At 41.3% G+C, this 5,993-nt stretch overlaps 1 non-coding gene across 1 annotated transcript; it reads left to right on the forward strand.

Moving 5' to 3' along the window:
• The first annotated feature begins 5,670 nt into the window (after positions 1-5,670).
• Positions 5,671-5,778, forward strand: LOC112730774 (small nucleolar RNA R71). Its single transcript, XR_003166584.1, has one exon. It is a non-coding gene; the product is annotated as a small nucleolar RNA R71 (small nucleolar RNA).
• The last annotated feature ends 215 nt before the right edge of the window (positions 5,779-5,993 follow it).

Here is a 5,993-nt window from a genome sequence, read left to right on the forward strand (position 1 = left end):
CACAACTTCGCACAACTAACCAGCAAGTGTACTGGGTCGTCCAAGTAATACCTTATGTGAGTAAGGGTCGAATCCCACGGAGATTGTTGGTATGAAGCAAGCTATGGTCACCTTGTAAATCTCAGCCAGGCGGATATAAAAGAGTAATGGGGTTTTCGAAATTAATTAATAAAACAGGGATAGAAATACTTATGTAAATCACTGGTGAGAATTTCAGATAAGCAAATAGAGAAGCTTTCGTTCCTCTGAACCTCTGCTTTCCTGCTATCTTCATCCAATCAGTTTTACTCCTTTCCATGGCTGGCTTTATGTGATACATCACCATTGTCAAAGGCTACTTTCGGTCTTCTCTCGGGAAAATGATCCAAATGCCCTGTCACGGCACGGCTAATCGTCTGGAGGCATCACCCTTGTCAATGGTTTCATCTTATCCTCTCAGTGAAAATGGTCAACGCACCCTGTCACGGCACGGCTATTCATCTATCGGTTCTCGATCCTGCTGGAATAGGATTTACTATCCTTTTGCGTCTGTCACTACGCCCGGCAATCGCGAGTTTGAAGTTCGTCACAGTCATTCAATCATTGAATCCTACTCGGAATACCACAGACAAGGTTTAGACCTTCCGGATTCTCTTGAATGCCGCCATCATTCTAGCTTACACCACGAAGATTCCGATTAAGAGATCTAAGAGATACTCATTCAATTCTAATGTAGAACGGAAGTGGTTGTCAGGCACGCGTTCATAGGGAATGATGATGATTGTCACGTTCATCACATTCAGGTTGAAGTGCGAATGAATATCTTGGAAGCGAAATAAGATGAATTGAATAGAAAACAGTAGTACTTTGCATTAATTTTTGAGGAACAGCAGAGCTCCACACCTTAATCTATGGAGTGCAGAAACTCTACCGTTAAAAATACATAAGTGATAATGGAGTTCATTGGTCTCGGCCCCAAAGGGGAACCGGAGTAACCAAGACTTGATCACAGGATCAAAATACAATCTAGGATGTCTAATACAATAGTAAAAGGTCCTATTTATAATAAACTAGTCACTAGGGTTTACAGAAATAAGTAATTGATCCATAAATCCACTTCCGGGGCCCACTTGGTGTGTGCTTGGGCTGAGCTTGAGTTTTGCACGTGTAGAGGTCCTTCTTGGAGTTGAACGCCAGCATTTGTGCCAGTTTGGGCGTTCAACTCTGGTTTTGGATCCTTTTCTGGCACTGGACGCCAGAATTGGGCAGAGAGCTGGCGTTGAACGCCAGTTTGCGTCATCTATTCTTAGCCAAAGTATGGACTATTATATATTGCTGGAAAGCCCTGGATGTCTACTTTCCAACGCAATTGGAAGCGCGCCGGTTTGAGTTCTGTAGCTCCATAAAATCCATTTTGAGTGCAGGGAGGTCAGAATCCAATAGCATCAGCAGTCCTTCTTCAACCTCTGAATCTGATTTTTGCTCAAGTCCCTCAATTTCAGCCAGAAAATACCTGAAATCACAGAAAAACATACAAACTCATAGTAAAGTCCAGAAATGTGAATTTAACATAAAAACTAATGAAAACATCCCTAAAAGTAACTAGATTCTACTAAAAACATACTAAAAACAATGCCAAAAAGCGTATAAATTATCCGCTCATCACAACACCAAACTTAAATTGTTGCTTGTCCCCAAGCAACTGAAAATCAAATAGGATAAAAAAAAGAGAATATACTACAAATTCCAAACTATCAATGAAACATAGCTCCAATCAGATGAGCGGGACTTGTAGCTTTTTGCCTCTTGAATAGTTTTGGCATCTCACTTTATCCATTGAAGTTCAGAATGATTGGCTTCTATAGGAACTCAGAGTTTAGATAGTGTTATTGACTCTCCTAGTTCAGTATGATGATTCTTGAACACAGCTATTTTATGAGTCTTGGCCGTGGCCCTAAGCACTTTGTTTTCCAGTATTACCACCGGATACATAAATGCCACAGACACATAATTGGGTGAACCTTTTCAGATTGTGACTCAGCTTTGCTAAAGTCCCCAATCAGAGGTGTCCAGGGTTCTTAAGCACACTCTTTTTTGCTTTGGACCTTGACTTTAACCGCTCAGTCTCAAGTTTTCACTTGACACCTTCACGCCACAAGCACATGGTTAGGGACAGCTTGGTTTAGCCGCTTAGGCCAGGATTTTATTCCTTTAGGCCCTCCTATCCACTGATGCTCAAAGCCTTGGGATCCTTTTTATTTACCCTTGCCTTTTGGTTTTAAGGGTTATTGGCTTTTTTCTCTTGCCTCTTGGTTTTAAGAGCTTTTGGCTTTTTCTGCTTGCTTTTTCTTTTTCTTTCTAATTTTTTTTCGCCTATTTTTTTTTCTGCAAGCTTTGTTCTTTGCTGCTTTTTCTTGCTTCAAGAATCATTTTTATGATTTTTTAGATTATCAAATAACATGTCTCCTTGTCATCATTCTTTCAAGAGCCAACATATTTAACATTCTTAAACAACAACTTCAAAAGACATATGCACTGTTCAAGCATACATTCAGAAAACAAGAAGCATTGTCACCACATCAATATAATTAAACTAAGTTCAAGGATAAATTCGAAACTCATGTACTTGTTCTTTTGATTAAAACATTTTTCATTTAAGAGAGGTGATGGATTCATAGGACATTCATAACTTTAAGACAAAGTTACTAACTACTAATGATCATGTAATGAAGACACAAGCATAGATAAGCACTTAACATAGAAAACAAAAAACAGAAGAAATAAGAGCAAGGAATGAATCTACCTTAGTGATGATGGGGTTTCCTTCTTGAGGAACCAATGATGTCCTTGAGCTCTTCTATGTCTTTTCCTTGTCTTTGTTGCTCCTCCCTCATTGCTTTTTGATCTTCTCTTATTTCATGAAGGATGATGGAGTGCTCTTGATGTTCCACCCTTAATTGTCCCATGTTGGAACTTTATTCTCCTAGGGAGGTATTGATTTGCTCCCAATAGTTTTGTGGAGGAAAATACATTTGAGGCATCTCTTGGATCTCATGGTGATGAGCTTCATACGCCTCTTGAGCTCCATGAATGGGCTCTCTTGCTTGCTCCATCTTTTTCTTAGTGATGGGCTTTAGAGATGAATCTTTCCATCTCCCATTGCTCAGAGGTGAAAGCACTTGCCTTCTCTTTCCTCTTTGAGGTTTCTCTGGCCTTAGGTGCCATTAATGGTTATGGAAAAACAAAAAGCTTATGCTTTTACCACACCAAACTTAGAATGTTGCTCGCCCTCGAGCAAAAGAAGAAAGAATAGAAGAAGAAGAAGAAGAAGAAGAAGAAGATATGGAGGAGATGGGGGGATGTGTGTATTCGACCATATGGGTGGGATTGGGTGGGAAAGAGATATTGAATTTTGTAGGTAAGTGGGATGTATGGATGTGAGTGGTGAATGGAAAACAGAAGGGATGATCATGAATGGAGAGAGATGGTGAGGTAGGTGGGGATCCTGTGGGGTCCACAGATCCTGAGGTGTTCAAGGATTTACAACCTTGCACCAAATTAGGCATGTAAAATGCCCTTGCACACAACTCTGGGCGTTCAGCGCCAGGTTGGTGCCCATTTTGGGCGTTCAACGCCCATTTGTTGGCCATTTCTGGTGTTGAACGCCAGAACCATGCTTGTTCTGGGCGTTCAGCGCCAGCTCTTCTCCAGGGTGCCATTCTGGCGTTCAGCGCCCAGATGATGCCCATTTTGGGCGTTCAGCGCCCAGACACTGCCCATTTTGGGCGTTCAGCGCCAGAACCATGCTCTGTTCTGGCGTTGAACGCCAGGCAGGTGCTCCCTCCAGGGTGTGATTTTTCTTCTGCTGTTTTTGATTCCGTTTTTGATTTTTTTTTGTTTATTTTGTGACTCCACATGATCATGAACCTATAAAGAAATATAACTAAGAAAAATATAGTTAGATAAATAAAAATTGGGTTGCCTCCCAACAAGCGCTTCTTTAATGTCAATAGCTTGACAGTGGGCTTTCATGGAGTCTCACAGATGTTCAGAGCATTGTTGAGACTCTCCAACACCAAACTTAGAGTTTGGATATGGGAGTTCAACACCAAACTTAGAGTTTGACTGTGGGGGCTTTGTTTGACTCTGCTTTGAGAGAAACTTTTTATGCTTCCTCTCCATGGATGCAGAGAGAGATCCTTGAGTTGTAAACACAAGGTTGTCCTCATTTATTTGAAGGATCAATTCTCCTCTGTCCACATCAATCACAGCTCTTGCTGTGGCTAGGAAAGGTCTTCCTAGGATGATGGATTCATCCTCTTCCTTTCCAGTATCCAAGACTATGAAATCAGCAGGGATGTAAAGGCCTTCAACCTTTACTAACACGTCCTCTACTTGTCCATAAGTCTGTTTTCTTGAATTATCTGCCATCTCTAATGAGATTCTAGCAGCTTGCACCCCATAGATTCCCAGTTTCTCTATTACAGAGAGAGGCATGAGATTTATTCCTGAACCAAGGTCACACAGAGCCTTAAAGATCATGGTGCCTATGGTACTAGGTATTATGAACTTTCCAGGATCCTGTCTCTTCTGAGGCAATGTCAGTTGATCCAGATCACTTAGTTCATTGGTGGACAAGGGAGGTTCATCTTTCCAAGTTTCAATACCAAATAATTTGGCATTCAGCTTCATGATTGCACCAAGAAACATGGCAGCTTGCTCTTCAGTAACATCCTCATTCTCTTCAGAAGAGGAATACTCATCAGAGCTCATGAATGGCATAAGGAGGTTCAATGGAATCTCTATGGTCTCTAGATGAGCCTCAGAGTCCTTTGGTTCCTCAGAGGGAAGCTCCTTATTGACCACTGGACGTCCCAGGAGGTCTTCCTTCTTGGGATTCACGTTCTCTCCTTCCCTTACAGGTTCGGCCATGGTGCTTATGTCAATGGCCTTGCACTCTCCTTTTGGATTCTCTTCTGTATTGCTTGGGAGAGTACTAGGAGGGATTTCAGTGATCCTTTTACTCAACTGGCCCACTTGTGCTTCCAGATTTCTAATGGAAGACCTTGTTTTATTCATGAAACTTACAGTGGCCTTAGATAGATCAGAGACTAAGTTTGCTAAGCTAGATGGATTCTGCTCAGAATTCTCTGTCTGTTACTGAGTGGATGATGGAAAAGGCTTGCTATTGCTAAACCTGTTTCTTCCACCATTATTAAAGTCTTGTTGAGGCCTTTGATCCTTCCATGAGAGATTTGGATGATTTCTCCATGATGGATTATAGGTGTTTCCATAAGGTTCACCTAAGTAATTCACCTCTGCTATTACAGGGTTCTCAGGATCATAAGCTTCTTCTTCAGAAGATGCCTCTTGAGTACTGTTGGATGCACCTTGCATTCCATTCAGACTCTGAGAAATCATATTGACTTGCTGAGTCAATATTTTATTCTGAGCCAATATGGCATTCAGAGTATCAATTTCAAGAACTCCTTTCTTCATAGGCGTCCCATTACTCACAGGATTCCTCTCAGAAGTGTACATGAACTGGTTATTAGCAACCATGTCAATGAGTTCTTGAGCTTCTGCAGGCATTTTCTTTAGGTGAATAGATCCACCTGCAGAAGTATCCAATGACATCTTAGCTAATTCAGATAAACCATCATAGAATATATCCAGGATGGTCCATTCTGAAAGCATGTCAGAAGGACACTTTTTGGTCAACTGTTTGTATCTTTCCCAAGCTTCATAGAGGGATTCACCATCTTTTTGTTTGAAGGTTTGAACATCCACTCTAAGCTTGCTCAGCTTTGAGGAGGAAAGAACTTGGCTAAGAAAGCCGTGACCAGCTTATCCCAAGAGTTCAGGCTATCTTTAGGTTGAGAGTCCAACCATATTCTAGCTCTGTCTCTTACAGCAAATGGGAAAAGCATGAGCCTGTAGACTTCAAGATCTACTCTATTAGTCTTAACAGCATCACAGATCTGCAAGAATTCAGTTAAGAACTGAAAAGGATC

Source organism: Arachis hypogaea, chromosome 12, assembly GCF_003086295.3.
Source record: "Arachis hypogaea cultivar Tifrunner chromosome 12, arahy.Tifrunner.gnm2.J5K5, whole genome shotgun sequence".
Taxonomy (NCBI): Eukaryota; Viridiplantae; Streptophyta; class Magnoliopsida; order Fabales; family Fabaceae; genus Arachis; species Arachis hypogaea.